This window comes from Equus caballus, chromosome 11, assembly GCF_041296265.1.
Source record: "Equus caballus isolate H_3958 breed thoroughbred chromosome 11, TB-T2T, whole genome shotgun sequence".
NCBI lineage: Eukaryota > Metazoa > Chordata > Mammalia > Perissodactyla > Equidae > Equus > Equus caballus.
Window position 1 is genome coordinate 27,092,435 of NC_091694.1, and position 22,236 is coordinate 27,114,670.

Genomic DNA, 22,236 nt, shown 5'->3' on the forward strand with positions numbered 1-22,236 from the left:
CATGGTCTGGAGGTAAAGGCTCCTGTATGGTAGCACTTGCTTGCCCCTACAAGAGCAGTAGTTCCTAACAAGGCCAAAAGGAATTTCATCTCATCCACCCATATATCCTCTTTCATCTTCTTAGGTAAACCCTCTGATATACTCCAGGGTGAGGAATCAACTTTTTTTTTTTTTTTGTAAGTTGGACATTTTAGTTAATAAAGAATTAACTTGAGGCTGCAGAATGATGGCAAGAATCCTGGACTTAGAGTCAAAAGACATAGTTCAGTTGCTTTCAGTGAGTCATGTCAACTATCCAAGCTTCAGGTTTTGAATCTGCTAAATGGGTATCATATACCTGTCTTATCCTGTCTGTCAATGATGAAACAGGAATCCAATGAGGTGATGGCTGTAGGAGTGCTTTCAAAATTATATATCGAAATATACATATTGAAGATGCTGTAATATTATCACATACACCGGCCATGTCTAGTTTGAAAGAATTAGAATAAAAGAAAATACACATGAAGTTCAAACTGTACACGGGAGATTTTATTCTCTCTCACGATACGGAACATTTTTCAGTACCATGGAGAGAAGGCAACAGCAGAGGAAGTTCACCCAAGGCATTCAAAGCCGCTGTCCAGGGTTCTGGCCTCGAAATTGAAAAATCTGGAGCTGACCTGCTATTTAGTGAAACACATTAAGATGTCTTAGATGGTGCAGAAGACGTGCAGGCTCCAGAGGCAAACTTTTTGCATAATAAATGAGAAGTGTTGAGTGTCAGAAGGCAGCATGGAGAGGAGGAGCCCAGACACAAAGAAGGAGGGAATCTTTGAGGAGAGAGGGGGATGAACAATCTGGTCGTATGAAGCTCCTCACTGCCTGAGATCTTCAAACATGTTTATCACCGCCTCAAGTGACTTGAGATGGTAGTTTTCACACTGGGGCAGAGGGCAGGTGTCCCCACAGAAAAGGGTCTGAGTTCCAGATCCACATCAGTAAGGGGCAGAGAAAAAAGACCTGCTGTCAGTGATATGAGTGAAGCTAGATTTTCGCCGGGAGCCCTGAAGTGGGGCGACTGTCAGGACGGTCGCAGTTTTAACACTGAAAGTCCATGTCTCAGGAAATCCTTCGTCCCAGACAAATTGGGATGGTCGTTCACCCTCCAAGTGGTGCTGGAATGAGGAAATTTAGGGTTTTCAAATATCTTGGGGAGGTCATTGGACCCTCCCTCCAGGCATGGATAGAGGAATGAGTCAATTAAAAAATCTCTAAGGACAGAGTGACATTTTGTTCCACATGTGTGTTTGAATGTTGGGTAACAAAGACATTTGGTTGCCAAAGGAGGCCGAAGAGAGCACAGTCTTGTTGTTTTCTCTGATGTTTATTAACTTTCACTAATGTCGGAATTTTCTGGGCTATCGTTGCTTTGGTTCATCTCAAAGAAGAACACTTCCAAGGTTTTTGCATGTGAAATTCAGGATAAATGAAGCAACACGACTCTCTAAGTACTCATGAAAAAAAGTAAAAAACAAAAACAAAACAACTCCATTTTATTTGAAAATAGACTTACAGAAAAGCTGTAAGAAGATGGAATAGCTTCAAGAAATAGAATAGTACAAAGACCACCAATATTCCTTCATTTAGATTACCTGTTATAACATATTACCCCATTTGCTTTATAGTTTGTGCATTCTGTCTTTCTCTCTCTCTCTGTCTCATCCACATACACATTGAATAATTTCTTTCTGAACCATTTGACACTAGGCTGCATACTTCATGCCTTTTATCCCCAAATAATTCAATGTGTATCTCCTAAGAATAGGAGTGTTCTCTCATATGTCAACTTCAGTAATGTAACATCAATACAATACTTGAATCCACCATACATATTCGAAATTTGTCAACTGACTCAGTAGTGTCCTGTATAGCATTTCCCTTCCTTCCTCTAGTACAGGAACAAATGGAGGATGAAGTATTTCATCTAGTTGTTTTGTCTCTTTAGTCTCCTTTAATCTGGAACATTTTGTAGTCTTTTTTTTCATTTACAACATTTTTGAAGGTACAATCCTGTCTTTGTGTTTGATAGAAACTTCCTCATTTTGGGGTTTATCTGATGTTTCCTCAGGGTTAGATTGTACCTCCTGGCTTGAATACTATGTAAGTGATACTGTGTCTCTCTCAAGGTATCACATCTGGGGGCACCCCGTGTCCATCCGCCCGTCATTGATGATGTTAATTTTGAATATACAACCAAGTGGTTGTCTGATTTCCATACCATAGAGTTCTATTTTTTCCTCATGTATATACATTCTTAATCAATTCTACATATAGATATTAGCATCTTACATTATTTCAGACGTGCACTTTCTTTGTAACCATGGACAAGTAGAAGGTGTTTGATGTGTTTTAGTTTCTATTTGCACTAAAGGAGGAAGTTTTTATATTTTCGTTGTTATGTTATACTTAGTTTCTGGAACCAAACCGACCTCTGAAGATTGCCTCTTACTTGGGTAAAGGCGTGAGAAAGAAAATCAAAACCAAACATGAAGCCCACAATAAAGCATCCCCACCCCAGTTGCTCTGCTTCCTCTGCTAGAGGAGATGATTGAGTTTCACGGAACCGACCATTCTGACAGCAGAATTCTGCTGCTGCCTTTGCCTCAAGACTGGAAGATCTTTGGCAAAATGAAGAGAAACTGGGCTAACATCTGTGGTTAAACAACAAAGAAAAAATTGAATTTTTCCTAGTTATGAGTTCACATCACTTGTGTCATGCTGACTCTGAGAGGCAGAGTAGCTTTAGAAAAGGTGGATGCAGAGGGCCAGTTTGTTGGTGGAGATGTTCGATTCCAAGCAAGGACAGTGTTGGCCTGATGTTCTTTCAAGGGTTAACCTGGACCCAGAAAATGCTTGTAGATATTCAACATCATAGAACAAGACATAAAAACTGCTCCCTATGTATCTTTCTTCAACTTGTGACCTTCCCAGTATTTGCCTTTTCTACTGTCAAGTTTCTCTTCTACCTAAAACCTTGACCTTGTAGTCCCCTGTGTCTACCTTGACTTTGTTCCGTGGTGTCCTTTCAAGATTTCTTTCCTTGGTGTGCAGTTTTCATGCGAACTTATCTCTGGTAATAAGCCCCTGTTTGGCATATGCCTAGAACATTTGATCCTTGTGTATTACCCTAATGGGCAGCTCAGCCCAACCCCACGGATGGACACCAGTTGGGGAGGGGCATGAGCTGACCATGCTAAGAGAACTGCATTAGACTCTAGCCCCTGACACATTTGACCATGTATAATTCTTCTCTCCCAAGGTGGAGGTGGACAGGAAACAGGCCCATTACTTGATCCCTGCATGGGATTAGGTAACAAAGAACCAAAATTGTGCCCCAAAAGAGTACAGAGATCCAGCAGATCTGAAGTGGATAGTTAATCATAGGTCACCAATCTTAGGCCCAAGATTCAGAATCAAATGGGATAAGAAAATGACACATGAAAATGGGGAGGAACAGACTGGAATTAGTGAGGAAGATGCTGTTTGGACTAATTCCAGAGTGGAGAATCTTAGATTGAATTTCATTTTTACAAAGTCAAAGTACATGTTGGCAAGATTGGGCTGGGTCCATTTAAAGGGGCCATCATGCAGTAGACAAACTATTTACTACTGCCCCAATGTTCTGGCAATTGTCTAGTGAATTTGAGCAGAGAAGTTCTACATCAGAGGAACAATGTAAAGTCAAGCTCAGTGATGAAGTTTAAATGCAAGGTGACTATCAAGTGTCCTGCTAATTTTAAGATTTCTCACGTAAAAATCTTGGAAAGTTGGAAAATTGAGAAAAGCAAATACTTGAGAGGAGGCACCATTTGTCTAGGTCTTCTCAATATGCTGTTGGAGAAGGAGAGAGATTTTGATGTTTGAGATGGTGGAGCAATAACGTATAACTAAAAACCCACAGGAATTTCCAAATGTTTCTTGATCGGAGCTGGGAATTTTGATTGCCTCGGATGTTTCTAGAAGTCCAGGTTACTATCAGCCACACCTGTATTATCCTGGTGCCCGGTTGTGCTATATTCATTAGCTGAATTCTCATAATAATCCTTTGAAGTAAGTACCGTTATTTCCCTCTTTTTGAAGATGAGGACCTAAGAGGCACAAAGAAGTTAAAAGATTTGCTCAAAGTTATACAGCAAGTGGTTGAATTGAGATTCAACCTGGGGCTCTTAGTCCTGTGCTCTGCTGCACTGCTTCTTGGCCCACTTGAGGTCATGGATCCTTCGAGCATCTGACGTAAGCTGTGGATGTTCTTCACAGGAAATTATACCTTCAACATTCACCTAAAGCTTCAGGGGGCTCATGAACATCTGGGAGGTCACTGATGGAACTAAAGTTAAGAATGTCTCCTAAATATATATATATCTTATATATAAAATGCATAAATAATATGTTTTTAAAATTTATTTTTATTTAGTAATTTTTTTAAGAAAAAAATATATTCTAAGTCCCCAAAACCCTACAGTTCATATAAACTCTTGCAATACAAGAAATTTCTGAGTTGAGGTCCGCTGGTATAGAAGTTTTGAGGCAAATGCTGTTCATGCCTCACCCACGTCCCTTTGGCATTCATTGTTCTAGTATATTCTGATGCAGCCTACTGCAAGCTCTTAAAACTCTCCACCTGTAGGTTTTCTTAGCCTGCAATTGGGGCAGGCCAGAAGTGCTGGGGGTTTAATGATCCTGGGAGTAGCTGTTGGCTAATGAAAGATGGGAACTGATGCATAAATACTCCTGCTTTCTCACTCCATGAGGGGGACAACTCTGGGGTGGGTTCAACATTTCCTCTCAGGGTTCCCCAGCTGGATTAAGCTGTAGATATCCATCGTGGGAGCCTGTTTGATAGTACACCCTTTACTGGCTTTTGTCCTTTCTTTGTCTCATTTTTCCATGTTCCTAACCAGTGCTTCCTGGGACCACATTCCAAATGAATTATTTACACTCAAACCCTTGTCTCAGGGTCTGTTGCTGGGGGAACCTGGCCTCAGACCAGTCTATACAAGTATAGACTATACAAGTATAGTACTATACAAGTATAGTACTGTGATAAGTTTTTTTAACTATAACAATAGTGATGGTTTAAGATACTCATCACATGACAAAATCCAGCTATGAATGCTTTTGTCGTCATGTACAGAAGCCTGGTCGAACCACTGGAGGATGTGAAGTCACGTGAAAGAGAACATAGACATCCCAGTCAACAACTGCATCCAACAGCCAGACATGTGAGTAGCTCTCTGGGACCATCTGGTCCCTGGTTGATCCACCACTTGACCACAAAAACACAAAAGAACTGTGGTGACACCATGGGTGGTAGAGAGGAGCCTTCCCAGGTGAGCCTTGCCCAAGTTTCCAACCTGCAGAATTATCTCTGGATCAAGAGGAGCAGCACCTGAACAGCCTCAGCCACACTGGAACCTGATCCAGATCACGAGCTCATGGACTTTGAGCCTGATTCTGTGGCCAAATAAGGCCTTGGGGATCTTGGGAGGGGGTGAGTATATTTCACATATTTTGTGTGAATTTTTGGAGCCAGAGGCTGGACCATGGTAGTTTGTTAGAAATGGTCCCCAATGAGCCACACCTCCTTCTCTCCTCCCTTTGCTATGTGATTTTGTTTCCCCTCTCATCCAGAGATGGAGTCTATTTCTCCATCTTCTGAATCTGTGCTGGCCTTGTGACTTGCTTTCACTAATATAATGCTGCACAAGTGACATTTTGAGATTTCTGAGGCCTGGCCTTAAGGGGACTTGTAGCTGCCACTGGTCATCCTCACGGCATGCATCTTCCGCCATGTAAAAGGCCTGATCTAGTTACTGGAGAAAGAGGGCATGCAAAGGAGAGTCATGGCATGCTGGCTAACAGCCAGACATGTGAATGAGGGCATCTGGACCAGCCAGCCACCAGCCAACCTGCCAAATGACCACAACACAGGAGAGAGCCCAGCCGACAGCGTGTGGAACAGAGATGAACCATTCCAGCTGAGCCCTACCAAATTGCCAGCCCACAGAATCACAAGGGGGAAACACAACAGGATCCACTCATAGTTCTTAGTTTTGCTGACTTTCTCTCTCCATGGCCTCTTGATGCCACGCCAGGGAATCAAAGATAGTGCTGGTACAAAGGTTGGAGACCCAGCCTCGGCCACGGCCAAGATTGCCTTCTGATTTAAGTCCAAATTCAGTCCTTTCTTGCTCCATAGACCCGTGAGGCAGGAACTGAGGGTCCTTTTGACTTAGTTACAATGGAGGGCTGCTGGGCCTGTCCACTTTCCCCCTGGGGTTAAGCCAACCACCAAACTGAAAGACAGATTACGTAAAGCAAACTGATGTGGATGAAGGCAAACCCTGCATGAATTTGTAAATCTTGTAAATCTTGTGAATTTGTAAATCCCCTTGTAAAAGTCAGAGTATGTAAGTGAGTCATGGCGCTGCTGCTGCCTTTCTGCCCTTTCGTCTCACTTTAAAAGTCATGGGAAAGATTTTATCTTTTTTTTTTAAATGACTTTTTTTTTTTTGGAGGAAGATTAGCCCTGAGCTAACATCCACCATCAATTCTCCTCTTTTTGCTGAGGAAGATTGGCCCTGAGCTAACATCCATGCCCATCTTCCTCTATTTTCTATGTGGGACGCCTTCCACAGCATGGCCTGACAAGTGGTGTAGGCCCGTGCCCAGGATCTAAACCTGAGAACCCAGGCTGCCGAAGCAAAGCTCGCCAAACTTAACCACTATGCCCCCGGGCCGGCCCCAGATTTTATCTTAATTGAGAAGAAAATATGAGTTTTTCTTCTCAACTCAAGAAGGGGGCATCCATCAGACCGTCAGAAGTAGGCAAAAATGCATCAGTCTCTAAATGGCAGTAATAATTTCAGCTTGAAATATTTTTGCTTTGGGGAGGTTTAAAGAAAGTTTGCTTTGATCCATTTTCTTCCTTTTATCCCTCTGTGTCGATCATTAGAGGTTTGTACTGGAGCTTTATGTAGAAGAGCATGTTTTAGGACAGCTTTTCTGACTTTTCTGGACATTCATCCTCCTTTTGTGGAGGGGCATTATAAAACCCTGTGAGTCCTTAATTTCAGGTTGTGTGCCCTTCCCATTCTGTTTTCTTCATTTGTCTTCTCTGATGGTGGAAAGTGCTAGAGAAAAATGTTGATTTCTGATGAGAATAATGCAGCTTTTTTGGTGAAAAGCCTTCGTTCCATGAAGCAGTTGGTTTGTTGCCAAGCTGCGCTGGAAGCCACCCAACTATTGATCAATTTATGTACATCGTGTAGCTCCTCTAAACATGGTGGAGTTCCCTAGACCTCAAAAATACAACTTCATCATCTTCTATTACTCAGCTTAAATAAGAGGGAACCTTGTATTGCTAAAAGTCATCTTGTGAAGTGTGTGTAAATCTGGATGCTCCCAGATGGCTCTCCTGTTTGATCCACTCCTTCTGGCTACTTGGTCCCAGGCAGCCCTGTGGTTAAAGGGGCAGGTTTCTATCAGGGACTGTGAGGTACATAAGCTCACAGGAGATAAAAGTGTAGATACAAAGCCCCACACTAGGCTTCTCCTACTCCAGACTGAGCCAATACGGTGGTTTACTGGGAGTTGTTTGCTTGTTAACACACCAAACAATGTTTCTTCCTCCTTTAATTTTATATATAACAGGCAAAAAAAATTATGCATCAATTAGTATTTGTAGAGTCTTTTCCATCCCAAATCTCTGGTAGGTAAACTTTCGTGTTGTCTGTTCATCTCTTTCCCATCCTTTCACTACCATTCTTCCCCCATCCAGCTCCTAGGCAAGATTCTCTTGGGAGAAAAAAATAACAATGGCAGAGGAGAGGAGAGGAGAGGGAAGGGAAGAGCACAGGTGGTGTTGGGGTAGGCAGGGCTTCTCACCCAATTTGCTTGTTAGAACCTTCTCGGGAGCTTTTAAAAATGCCAGCGCCTGGGTCCGCAATTTAACCAGTCTGGGCACTGGCATTTTTATAAAACTACCTTGGTGATTCAACTGAGCAGCCAGAATTGAGGTCGCATTTTGATGAATGAGAGAGGTTGGAGAGAAGGAAGGTTCCAGAGTCGCTGTGGCTTGTGATAGAATTGGAAATCAAGATGATTAGGAGAAAACAAATTTTAAGTGTGTTAAGAAGTAGTCCTGTAGATTATAAATTGAACCCTTAATGGGTTTTTCCCCCCAAGATACGTATGTAGAGATTAGAATTGCTTTTGGTTGCTGATCCCTATTTCCTTGAACACAACATCACATCACAGTTGGACTTTCCCTCTTCTGGCTTCAACAGTCCTCTTTACAGGATGTAAGATGGGTGAAACCACAGAGCTCTCTATGCATCTGTTAAAACTGTGTCCTCCCTTACCCTCTAACTGCCCCATGTACAAGCACCCTGCCTCATTCCTCCAAACTGTCCAAGAGACCATTTCCAAGAAGAAAGATGTAACCAGACCTGATTATCCACCTCCCTGTAAGCCAGTGTTTTTCAAATTATGGAGCTATGAAATCAATTGAATGGCCTGTGACCAGCGTGTTGTGTTCTAATGAAAAAGAATAGACAAGGGAATAAACAGAGTACATGGAAGACAGTAAGGGCAGATATAATTTGTTAAAGCCTTTGTTTCACTATATGTATATGAGTGTAACATTTCATGTATTATATTCTTATATTGGTATTTCTTATACGAGATATTTCTTATTGTGAGTTTGTCAAATCGATTGAAGCCACTGCTCTAAGTGACCACAGGGCACATTGCCTTATACCTTATCTATGTTTCTCCAGCTACCACAGACTTTCAAGGTGATCCTTTATCACCTGGACTCTCATACGGGTCTGTACATGCCCCAATCTGACCCAATATACCACTCCTCCTGACTCCTCAGACCCTTCCACTCTGCCCTCGGGAACTCATTGATCTACCATTAGCAAAATTCCCAGTATTTTCAAACTCTCTTCAGAACACTCCTTCTTCTTGTTGCTCTATTTGAAAACTGTCTCTCCTCTGACACCACTGATTCCCCTGTAGCCTCTCCGGTGGTGGCTTTCTTTCCCTCACTTCCCACCTACCACTGGAGGTGGAAGGGGTATATTTCTGCTCTTCATTACTACTTCCAGATCATTGTTCCTTCCTCATCCCTAAAGAGGCCAGCTCCTTTAGACCATACCGCCCACTCCCCTTCCTTGTTGTAGCTATTTTTAGTCCTTACGGTTAAACTCATTCATTGAAAATCAGAGAACCTGGTTTTGTATCTTTCTTTCCATCCCTGATCCTGCCATCATTCTTGGTATTTTGAAAATCCACATAGATGATTTATCCAACTTCCTGACCTCCCAATTCCTTGACCACCTCATCTCCAGTGATTTTTTTCCTTTGCCAAACTCAGCCATGATCCCCACGGTCATACATTAAAACTACACTGTCCAGCATGATAGCTGCTAGCTAAGATGGTTATTTAATTTGAATTTAATTAAATAAATAAAGTGAAAATTTTAGTCCTTCAGTAGCACTAGTCACACTCAAGTGTCTCACAGCCATTTGTGGCTAGTGGCTATCATATTGGACTTCACAGATATAGAACATTTGTATCATTGCAGAAAGCTCTATAGAATAACGCTGCACTAAGACCTTGTCATGACAGTAACTCAGTTTCAAGCATTATGCTTCCAGACTACCATCTTACATAGCTGCAGCTCCCTCCTTTGAGTACCTGTCTCTCATAACTCTTTGACTCTACCAGGACCTTCAATCCACTGACCTCAGTACTTTACTGTCTATTATCTTCCCCATATCCTCACTTTCCCCCTTACCCAACTTAAATGTCAAGGCCCATTGTTCCAGCTCGTGGCACAGATCCTCAACATTTTTGCTCCCATTTCCCTCTGTCCTACTCAATCAGAAAAACACCCTCCCAGGTTAAATTTCTCCTCTGACAGTCTACACCCAAGGAGCTGAATGCAATTTAAGAAAAATCGTAACTGTACCATCTTACTTGAATTTCATGACAAAAACCTCACCTGGGCTCTCAGTAAACCCTACTGTATTTCACGTGTTCTAGGGTAACTAGAGGTCTGAATCGCAGCCTTGGTGGGAGATCATCTTAACCAAGTTTGTTCTGTGTTTGTTCCAAGTACTGCCTCAGCCCTAGGGGTACTAGCTATTCTTTACATTTTCTGTTTCTATCTTCTTTAGAATTCTCTTTTATCTCTTTTAGTAGTTAACCATCTTTTACCAGTTAATAATTATTAATATTAAATTTTCCATATCCTAATTATTGGTGTGATTTCTGTCTCCTGACTGTATCTTGATTGGTACAAAGGTTATTGACACAAGGTCAGCTAAATAGACCAGTAGAAGAGAAAAGAGGGTGCCCAAGTGGACTCATGCCATTTGTGGACACTCGATTTATGACAAAGTTGACCCTGCAGAGCAGTGGTGAGGAATATGGTGTTTTCAATAAATGGAGCTGCTCTCTGATCATATCTCTTACTATCCTTCCCCACTGCACTGTGTTTCAGCCTCGCTGGCCTCTTTGGTGCTCTGTCTCAGGGCTTCTGTGTTACTATTCCATTGCTTGGAATGTTATTCCCCCAGATAGCCACATGGCTTCACCGAGCTCTGTACTCAAATCACAGTTCCTCAGGGGGAATTTCCCTCTAAAAATTGGAAAACCCAAAGTATTATTTCCAGAGATTCTTAGTCCCATATTTCACTTTAGATTTCTTCATAGTACTTCTTAGCACTAACTATAAATATTTATGTTGGTTTTTTGGTTGTCTGCTTCTTAGAATGTGAGATCCATGAGGAGATACATTTTTCTTTTTACTGATGTATACCCAGAATTTAGAACAGAGTTTTCAATAAATATTTGTTGACTGAGCAAATGAATGACTCAATCATATGATACTGGGCCACTTGGGCCCTGGGATTTATTTGGGTTACACGCATGTCTTCCCTAAACTGATGTTTGAGCCTTACCCTTGGGAAAGTTCTGCTGCTCTCTGGCTTTAGGCTCTTCCTCTAAGAATACCTCTCCTAGACATTGACTGCCTTTCTACTGAAGATTTTAAAACTGGATGTTGAAAATGTAAGTCAGATTATTTCACTTCCATGCTGAAACCCTCAAAAGACTTCTCATTGGATGTGGAATAAAATTCACTCCTTTTTCTGCTCTACTGGACCTGACACCATCTGTTCTCTTCCAATATTTCTGACCTCTTGCCCTGCAATCTCTCTTTTGCTCTTTCACCTGCAGCCACACTTGATTTCCTTCTGGTCTTTGAACAACACATTGGCCCATTCCTTAGGACCTTTAAACTTGTGTTTCCTTCTGCTCAGAGCACTGTCTTCAGATTTTCACTTGCTTCATCCTTTGTCATTCAGTGCAAACATCACCTTGCCAAAGAGGGCTTTCTTTATCTCCTTCTCATCATCTGTTTTATGTTCCATGTAGCACTTGCCATTCTGTAAAAATTATCTTATTTGTTTAATTGTTTCCTCTCTGTCTTCCTTCTTCACCAGAATCTTGTTTTATTTTATTTGCTAGTATATTCCTAGTGTCTATACAAACAGTGCCTGATATTTAGGTAATACTAGCCTTAGGTGGGAACATAGATCCTCTTAGAAATAATGTGAGCTCTTACGAGAACTTGCTGCTTACAGTAATTTATAATAAATTAACTTTCTTCACACTCACCCATGATTTCTACAAAAGCCTTTCCTTATTAAGAAGACACTTTAATTTCTAGTTTCTGCTTAAACATAAGGTACATTTTGTCACTCACGCTCTTTCTTTGAAGGCTGTTTTGCTATGATCCATCCTTCTTATCTGCACATCGCCTTCTTTCATGATTGAAAGCAGGATCCTGTCTGCCTCTCATCTCCGGGGTCTGATCACTTGGCTTCTGGTTTATCAGCTTCAGGCAGTCTCTGCTGCTGTTTAAGAAGAAAGGTATTAACCTCCTTTATTTATTTTATGTATTATTTACACCCCACCTGCTTCCAAAACCAATTTGAGGCAACTCACTTCTCTTAACTACTTTTCACCCTTGCCCTTTGAAGCTTCTAGACCCTGTAAGGTTTCTCAGCAGTGGCACTGGTTCTTTGATTCCTGTTTAAAAAAGCACAATGTTGGCTGGTTGGATTGGGTGATCTCTGGGTTTTTTTTAATTGTGACATTTTGAACCACTCTTCACAAAGTCGAGGCAGCCAATGATCACTCACCTAGGGACCCTCCGTCCTCGCTCAGCCACTTCTTCCCAGGTAAATGTCTTCACCACTCTCAGCTGCACCTCTTAAGGAGACTCAGTTTGAAACATGATGAATATAGATTTCCTATTTTATTAAAACTTGAACTCTTAAGTTGTTATCTATGGAGCATATAATACTATTTGTTGAGTACCAACTATGTGCCAGGTACTGCTAATTATTTTATATAAGTTATTTCAGTTAATTTCTATAAAATTTCTGTAAGGTAGATGCTAATACCCCTATTTTACAGAAGAGAACAACTGAGGATCAGAATAGCTAAGCAACTTATGCAAGATGAAATAACTAATAAGGGGCAGTACCAGGATTTGAACCTGGGTCTATCTGGTCCTTCAATCAGACACTCTGAGGCTGGCCTCTGCAGATGTATGTACATACTCCTGTGGGTGTAAATCACAGAGGGAGAGAAATTCAACCCTAGTGTTGCATTAGGGATGACTAAGGGAAACTGGAACAGCTGTGGAGAGAAGCAATGCCTTCTCTGCTTTTGGTTTACACATATTTGTGTGAAGATGCATGTATGACACAACTGTTGTGGCAACAATAGGCGAATGAATGGATGGACGGATGGATGGATGGATGAGTGGGGTCACATCTGACCAGGGTCTTAATGGCTGCATAAGACTTAGCCCAGTCAACTGAATTGAAGTTGAGGTGAAGAAGAATTTGCTTTCCAGGCAGAAGAAACAGCGTGCATAAATTCCTTAAGACATGGTACACTTGAATGGCCAGCACTGTGGCCCAGTGTTTAAGTTCATGCGCTCTGCTTCAGTGGCCCAGGGTTTCACTAGTTTGGATCCCGGGGGTGGACATGGCACCACTCACCAAGCCGTGTCGAGGCGATGTCCCACATAGCAGAGCCAGAAGGACCTACAACTAGAATATACAACTATGTGCTGGGGCGGAAAAAAAGGAAAAGAAAATTGGCACCAGATGTTAGCTCAGGTGCCAATCTTTAAAAAAAGAAGACATGATACACTTGAAAACTGTGAGTAGCTTGGTGAAACCAGAGGGTAGGATCTGTCTGTGGGTTGGAGGAAAGCCTGGAAATGAGGCTGGAAAGGTCAGCAGATGCCAGATTATGCAGAGCCTTTTGTACTTTGATCAGTAGTTGGAAAGGGTCCCAGAGGTGATGCAGCATCACTGAAGAACTGAAGAGGAGTGATGTGATCTGGCTTCATTTTGGAAAGCTTTCTCTCCTTGCATAGTGGCTCTGACTCCTTTGATCTGACTAGCTATCCTTGCCAGATATGTGGGGAATGCCCCTCGGGAGGACACCTTGTCTAATTCGTGGGCTGGGATTCTCATCATGCTTACCCAGTGCCTGTAGATGGAAGGTGACACATCCAGGACAGATAACGTCAGAGCCTGAATGGAGCTCTGTGGCTCTCAGGCTTGACAGACATTTTTCCATTGCTCTTGAGATGAAAAGAAAGGCTGCCTTTGCCTCAAATGTCAAGGCATTCTGTGGGTGAATTTTCTGCTGGTGGTGAATCGATGCCAATTTGAATTCATCCAATAAACTCTGGAAAACAAAATTAAATTATTGGCCCTCTTTTCCCCAGCAGCTAAAGCGAGCTGAATACTTCGCCTCGTGTTCAGACACCTGAGGGGGAGAATGGAACAGCTTCTGAATGAGAAGTGAACAGAGAGACGGGATGAAAATCTCGAGGCGGTGGCTTTGTCTGTGGGTTCACAGCACCTGGACCGGATTCTAAGACCAAGAACAAGACTCCCGGGGCTGTGCTTTTAAAAGGGAAGTGTAACTAACATTTGTAAATGGCTTGTCCATTGGGAAAACACTGTCCAAACATATAGCCTACGGTACCTCGCACGGAGCTCATCAGTGGTTGGATACTAGAAAGTGCCGTTCAAAACCCTTAAAATCAAAAGTTACAAGTTGAGAATGTTTGAAAATTGTTTTGATTCCACAAACTCATTTTAGATTAAAAATTGAAGTTACTGAGTAGCAAAATTGTTGTGAGACCCTTTCCCCAGTCTGGGAAAACATCTCAATTCTGTTGTGATGGGGGCATTATCAGGACTTTAGTACAGTTCGGAGTCAGACAAACCTGGCTTAGAATCCCAGTCCCCAAACTTGAGCATCCTTGGGCAAGTCACTTCCTCTCTCTAAGCTTTAGTTTCCCATCTTTAGAATGGCGTCAGTGCTACTTATCCCCAAGGGTTGTTATAAGGACTGAGTAAAGTACTCAGTGTTATATCTGGCACTCAATAAGCACTCAATAAAGGGCAGTTGTGGTGATCATTGTTGGTGTTTTTGAATCTCAGGTTTCCCAGTGCCGGTTCCTGCCCACACCTCTCTTGGCTCTGGCCATCTTCTTACTGCTGACCCTGAAAAGATCATCTCTCCAGCTTCACCTCCGATAAACACTTCCAACTCTGACACGAACTTGCTTAACCGGAATGCTCAGTTTTTGCCTTGGTCTCCTGGCAATTTCAGTTCATTTTTCCACCCCAACATTAGTGCTTACAGCTGTCCTGGTAATGACCCTTACTGTTTCCGTCATCTCCCGCTTACCTTCTGCTCTGGCAGGTCCTGAGACCGCCTTCTGTGTAAGTTGCCTGTGGTAGGCAAAATAATGTCCTCCCTCCCATCCCTAAGGATATTCACGTTCTGGTTCCAGAACCTGTGACTGCATTATGTTATATGGCAAGGGGGAATGAAGGTTGCAAATAGAATTAAGGTTGCCAATCAGCTGACCTTGGATGGGGAGATTATCTGGATTATCCTATGGGTGGGCCCAATGTAATCACGTGTCCATATAAGGGAAAAAGAAGGACAGGAGAGTCAGGTCAGAGGAGGTGAGAGAGACTAATGGGCCCTGCTGACTTTGAAGATGGAAGGGGCTTTAAGCCCAGGAATGTGGGCAGCCTCTAGAAGCTGGAAAAGACAGGAGAATAGATTATCTCCTAGAGCCTGCAGAAAAACACATAACCTTGCCAACACCTTGATTTTAGCCAAGGGAGACCATTTTCAGACGTCTGACCTCCAGAACTGTAAGATAATAAATTTGTTTTGTTTCAGGCCACTAAATTGGTGGTAATTTGTTACAATAGCGATAGGAAACGAGTGCTCTGCTCTTTCCATAAGCTATGTGTTTTCCAGTGGATTGGCCCAGACTCAAAGACAGGAAGACAGGGTAACATGGATTTCAAAACAAATATTTCCAAAAAGACTTGGTACGCAGTAATTTTTGATGAATAATATCAATCCAATGGTCACCCCAGCTATCCACTCCCATTTTGAAGTGGAGAGAAAAAAGACTTCTATTACTTTTCGTTATTCTCCACTAAATGCCTTGTTAATCCTCCATATTTTCCCTGCTGCCTTCTTGTGATTTTAACATCTAGTGCTATATTGTTATCTGATAAAAATATTTAAAAATGATTTTTAAAAATTCTCAAGTTCTAGAAGCATAGAATGTTAATGGGGGTTTTCAAACTTTGTACCTCCTTAAACAACAGGCCCCTTTTATCAAATGAAATGTCGTGACCAGATAGTCTATAAAACAGATGACAGCAGTGTTCAGGTAGAGATGGATTGCCGACGGGGAGAGGAGAGGATATCCAATGTTCAGCCTCATTCTCTGGGGCCCCCGAAGCATCTCATTGGAGCCCCAGAGAAACCATTGTTTTTGATTTGAACTTTCTATTTGACAGATGGGAAAACTGTGGCCCAGAGTGGGAGCATAGTCAGCTCAAGGGCACATGACCAGTTAATGCCAGAATGGAGACTAGAACCCAGGCCTCTGGGCCTGGCTCACAGACTGTGCTCTTTTCACTCTACTGCGTTGGTTTGAAATCTAATTCTCGTCTTGTCTGATTCTTTTTCACACTGATGAAGTGAGAGACACAGCCAATTCTCTGGTGGGTGGGTGAAAGAAGGTTTTTCATCCGGGAAGTTCAGGCTCAAGCGTGTATCAGCTGCTAAAATTCTTCATTCTGTTACAACCATTCTCTAGGTGAGGAAACTGAAACTCAGAATGATTAAGTGACATACCTTCTATCCATTTTCAGCTCAGATCTCAATCAGGAAGTGTCTCTTCCCAATAGAAGTGATGAAAATGATCCTCCTTTGTCACAATGTGGGAACTATCGCCAGCAACCGAAGCATTCTCGTGAAAAACAGTCATAGAAATATGAGGACTTCCCATTGACAGGAACACAGGCAGCCAACCTTTTGTGCTTGTTGGATTTCATTAGAGGAAAGAGTTGCCTTCCGTGGAAATTGATTAAAAATAACTAAATCCTTGGAGACTTCTCTTTGGGCAAGCGGGGTTAGTTAGGAGGGCCTGTCATAAGAAGCCATCCTGGGAAACGATGGAAAAGATCTCAGAAAGAAGAAGGATCCATCCCAGGCCAGCACTGAGCGTTATCACCAGTCCTTCCTGAGACGGAAGCATAGACTGGTATCAAATTCATGTCTTCTCTCTGTTCACTGAATATACATGTACATAGTAAGTAGTTCTTATTCCAATCATTCAAGTGTGAGGCTCCCATCATTCTACACCAATCCACCCAGGCATTGCTGTGTGTATCAAGGTTAATACTCAGCTAGTACACACCTGTATAGTTTACCAGCGGGTGTATATCCTGATTGACCAGAGCCGATGCCGTAGCTATTATTAGATATTTCGAACATCATCCCTGTTTAAATACCAGGATCAGTCAAGATTCCCATGCCTACAGTGAGCCAGGCTAGGGAAGCAAGAACACTTATAGAAGTTCTTAGTAAAATTTATTGGATGTAGGTGTTCTAGCAAGCGATGGAGCCAGAATTCAAAGCCTTTCCTAGTGGCTTCCACGGCCGTACACTTCTCAGCACACTGTGCTGCGTTTCCAGTGATGAAAAGCATTTTTCAATTTGATGGGTTTCATCTGCATTTTATTAGTCTATTTCTGGAAAAAAAACCATTTGTACATCATTTTGCTTGCAGACTTGTCTTTATTATTCCTTTCCCCACCTCACGTGGTGGGTCCAGGATTTGATTTTCTCTCGACTCTTGGCACATTTCTCATCCTCTCTCAGAGCAATTTACCCTCCGTGACAGTCCATCTGTCTCTCCTGCCCCCACTTATGAATACTCTGCCTTTTCCAATTTTCCTTATTTCCTCTTTAATATCATCCACCTCGCCTTCCCTGACCTTTTCTGGCTCTTCACATGTCCCGTTGTTCCTTATCTGTGCTGTTTGATTGGTTGGAATCCTGCAGATTGCTCTGACAGCATTTCTCTCATAACTTGCCCTGTCACTCTCTCTTAACTGTCTCATTGACCTTTAGTTGTATTTTAGTGGTTTGTGTTTTTCTCTTATTAAAAAGAAAAAAAAGAAAACTACAAGTATGAAACATGCGGCCATTGTCTGAATATTTCCATTTGAAAGAGGATCTGGGTGTGTGTGTGTATCTCTTCTGCTGTGCCTGCTGGAGTTGGAAGGAGGGACCTTGAGGACTTGTGGCCTTCGGTGGCCACCTCGGAAGCTTGTGGGGATCCTTCAATGGGCTAATGGTCGTTGTTGATGAGTGTCACCAAGGAGAGATGTATACTCATTTTATATTGGGGTCAGCAAACTTTTTCTGTAAAGAACCAAACAGTAAAATTTTCAGCTTCTCAGGCCATATAGTGTATGTTGCAACTACTCGGCTCTACTGTTGTAGTGCAAAAGCAGCCAAAGACAACACACAGAGGAGTAGGCAGAGCTGTGTTCCAATAAAACTTTATTTACAAAAATAGGCAGCAGGCCAGATTTGGCTTGGGGACCTTAGTTTGTTGACCTTTGTGTTAAGAGTAATTTTACCTTCTGGCTTCTTACCTTTCCTTGTATATTCATGCATTTGTTGTTTTACCGAGAAGTGCTTTTTCAGAAATGAGTTGGTGTTCTCTCTTGGGGTACTTTCAGAGGTCACCTTGTGAGGGAGAGGGTAGCAGGGAAAAGGGAGTTTGGTGCAAGGAGCTATCTTGTGCTGGTTTTGGCATTGACAGAGAGAACCTTGCTCAGGCCTGCTGGAGAAAGTTGGTCTCCTTTTAGGTTGGAGGTAACCTGAGTTGAGTGATTGAAGATTTAGTTCTGACGCTTGATATTTTGCTCAGGAGCTGGGTGAACTTGGTCAATTCATGTCTTTGGATTTCAATGTTCTTATCTGCAAAACGGGGTTATTATTGTTATTATTATTAAATTAAATATTATATGCTATTTTATTTCACATCTATGTTTAACAGTTGCAAGCTAGTACAAGAATTTCTAACTTAAGGGAATTTTTGTCTTCTAATATCTCAAAGATGATATAGTATGTGAATTGTAGCGAAGTCTTCATGTAACAGAAAATCCAAACATAGGGGTTATGATATAGGTGTTTATTTTTTTCTCAATCAGTTGTCCAGGGCTGACATGGTAGCTTCACGATGTGAGCAGGGACTCAGGATCCTGCTGTCTTTCTGTCCCACAAGTCTCAGTATATGGCTTTCATCCTTAAAGTCCCTTCATGGTGTCAATATAGCCACTGCAGCTCCATCCGTCACATTTACATTCCAACCACCAGATCAGAGGACAGGGCAAAGGCAAAAGGGAAGTCTTTTAAATAGCTTTCCTGGAAACTCCAGCAAATGAATTGACCTCATGTGCCATTAGCCACCCTCACCTTCCAGTAAATGCAGTGTTTCAGCTTGGCACATTACTGTTCTCAATAATATACGATAAAAAGAAAGAATGGGTATTGAGAAGGCAAATAGCAGTTTCTGCTGTGTACAGGTTTATATAATGGCTCAAGGTGAAAAGTAGGTAAGTGCCCCCAACCACACCTGTGGCACAGCATTTCTGTCTCACCTTTGGTACTTTTTCCAACAATGACACAGGTGAGTTTATATAGTGGATAGTGCAACCATATTATGATGCACTTCATGAAAGAATTCTGTCAGTGGTCTTCTCTTAGTTTTTCTCACTATTGACACCAGAATCTTAACTGATCTCCACATCCATATCAGGGGTAACATTAAAAAAAAACCTAACAATGGGTCTGTCATCAGCCCTGATGGATAGAACAGCCGCCAGCTGGTAAGACATAGAGATGTGTACCAGTTGCTCTAAAGTAATGCATGGGAAGGATTTGTGAACAACGATTGGAGCCTCATTCTGAAATAAGAATCATTTACCATGATCACCTGTCAGAGGTGAGCTGGAAGGATTCATAAACGCCGACGCCAGGCTATGGGCCCTCCTCAGGAGGGGGCTGGTGTTGACTGGCAATACTGCCTATGATGGATCTTTCTCTCTTGGATTTTAGGGATCGTCTATGTTTCCCAAGTTGCAGGCTCTAATAACTAATCCCACTCGCTCAAAGAAAAATCCTTAAAGATTTAGTCATTTTCATTGATTTCCATGGAAGGCAACCCTTTCCTCTAGTGTGATCCAACAAGCAAAAAATGTTGGCTGTCTGTGTTCCTATCAATGGGAAAGCCTCATATTTCTCTAACTCTGACTCTTTTTTTCTCCAGGATGTTCAGGTTGGCGGCAACAGTCCCCACCCTGTGCCAAAGGAAGGTTTCCATCACTTCGAATGGGAAGACACACTTGCGACCCCACTGTGCAGCCCTTGTGTGATGAGAACTATATAATGTTATACCTCCTGTGCAATTCCACGAAACAACCCCACTCTTCACCTACTCCTTGCAGCAGCGGCTGTGGTGTTGCTGTCTAATTATGCACAGTGTTGTGTGGGTGATTTTCCTGAGTTGGACAGGACAGCTCCTCAAAGAATTTTATATGTGTGTGTGTGTGTGTGTGTGTGTGTGTGTTCAGCCTTCCTCAGACCACCAAAATAAATCCTGTGCTTTCTTGCTCAATTCTTACCTTTTTTTGGTTCTAATTGGAGAGTCAGGAAAGCAGTCTTTGGGTGGCGAGAGAAGGGGGAGGAGGACGATATCTGTGCCGGGCCTGGCGATGGTGGGCCAGGTGTGGCTAAGAGTGGAAAGAAAGTTTCTCAAAAAAAAGTCATTCTAAACTATGTATTTGGATCCCGTTCATGCTTTTTGAGAAATGCAGGTAAATAATTTTTTATTATTTTTGGTTGTTATATTGTCTATTTTGGCTATGATACTCCCCACAAATAAACTATGAAGACCCCTTACAATAAAGATTATATTTTAATAAAAAGTAAACCTTTGTCTTATTAAAGAAGCAATGCATGTCCTCTGTAGAAGAACTGGAAGGGGGTGCCTCTTGCCAGATCTTTCAGAAGTTGCCCTTTACCAGTTGCAGCTCCCTTGTTTGGGTGGACAGGCAAGCAGACGTGGAGCAGATCTTTTTTCAGAGAAGAGTTACTTAAGTGGCCTTGAAGCTTACACAAATGGGAGGTTTAATGGCAGGTTTCCATCTTTGGGTAAGGGTGCAGGAGGGCCTTTTGTCACCCAAAGAGGCCACTGCTTTGGAATACCCTTTGAGATGCTGGTGCGCTGCTTTGGAGAAGCTTGGTCCATTTGCACAGGGGCCAAGGAGCCATGGAGAGGAAATGGACCAAAGCCATAGGTGCTTCCTTTTGAGATTCAAAGTTAGTGGACACTCCAGATGTGTTGCTATGGTCCCCAGGAAGTTGTACTAATTGGAAAGAAGAGACGGGCCTCCAAAAGGCACTCATGAGAGATGGGGGTCTGAACACCGACTGAGCCCAGGACAAGGGCTCTGCTTGGGAATGAACTAAAGACTTGGAACTCTGGGTGCCCACATGTGGAGTACCCCAGTTGAGGTCGTACGGAGCGGGGCAACTGTCCTTCCTCAAAGGATGTTCTTGACTTGAGCAAGGATCTGGGTCAGCGAGAAAGTCAACAAGGAAGCATCAAGCTGAGCAGGCCCCATATTAATAGCAGCAGCAGGGGCAGTGAAAACAGACCAGAGCCTGTCAGGGCTTTCTCTCCTTCTTTGTCTAGCAGTTGGAAATAGAACTACATAAGCCTGATGATTCCTGGACCATTCAGGAGGAGGGTCAAACCCAAGAATGAGAAGATGGGCATCTTGCTAATATGGAAATGTTTGAGTGATTAACTGATGTCTAAAAAAGTACAAATAGAGCTTATTTATACCGTAAACTGGCAGAGTGGTTCATATCCAGCTACACTAGAAAATGCAGATAAACTCAAAGTGAAGAAAATTCGCAAGACCCACGATAATTATTATGATATCTCAGCGTATAGTCTAGATTTTCCTGTCATAGTTATACATATACAGTGGGGCATATTGTTTTTAAAATGGCTGTTTTTCACTTGACAATATACTCTAAATACTTGTCAATGCACATTCATCTTAGTATCATTTGTAATAGTTGAAAACATCCCATTTTTATATACGGGATATCTTATATACTGAATGTGCAGTCATGCTTTTTGCTCTCTAAAGGCAATTACATTACGTTACCCTGCCTTGCCGTGGACCTGTCTTCAGGTGAAGGCAGTAGAAAGTGATGGTTTAGAGCAGTGAGCTTTGGATTCAGGGAGACCTTGGCAATTTTTCTGGATCTGCCTCTTTTAGGCCATGTGATTTTAGGGAATTCATTTAACTTCACTTACCCCCAGTTTCACCAGTAGTAAAATATGTATAATAACTTCAGCTTCATAGCATTGCTGTGAGGATTAAATTATATAAAGTATGTAAAGATCTTAGCACAGGGCCTGATTCAAAACAGTTACGCAGTCAAGGGTAGATACAATAATTATTCATTCATTAGTGTGAGAATCATTCATTCATTAGTACAATAACATTTACCGGGCAGCTATAGAGTTTCAGCCACTGTGACAAATGCTTAGGCTAAGAAATTAGCACATAGACTCATCCTTACCCTCAGGAGACTCACAGATAAGTAAAACAGTTACAGAAAAAGGAGCTAAGTGCTGTAATATTGAGGAACGTACATGGGACCAAGGC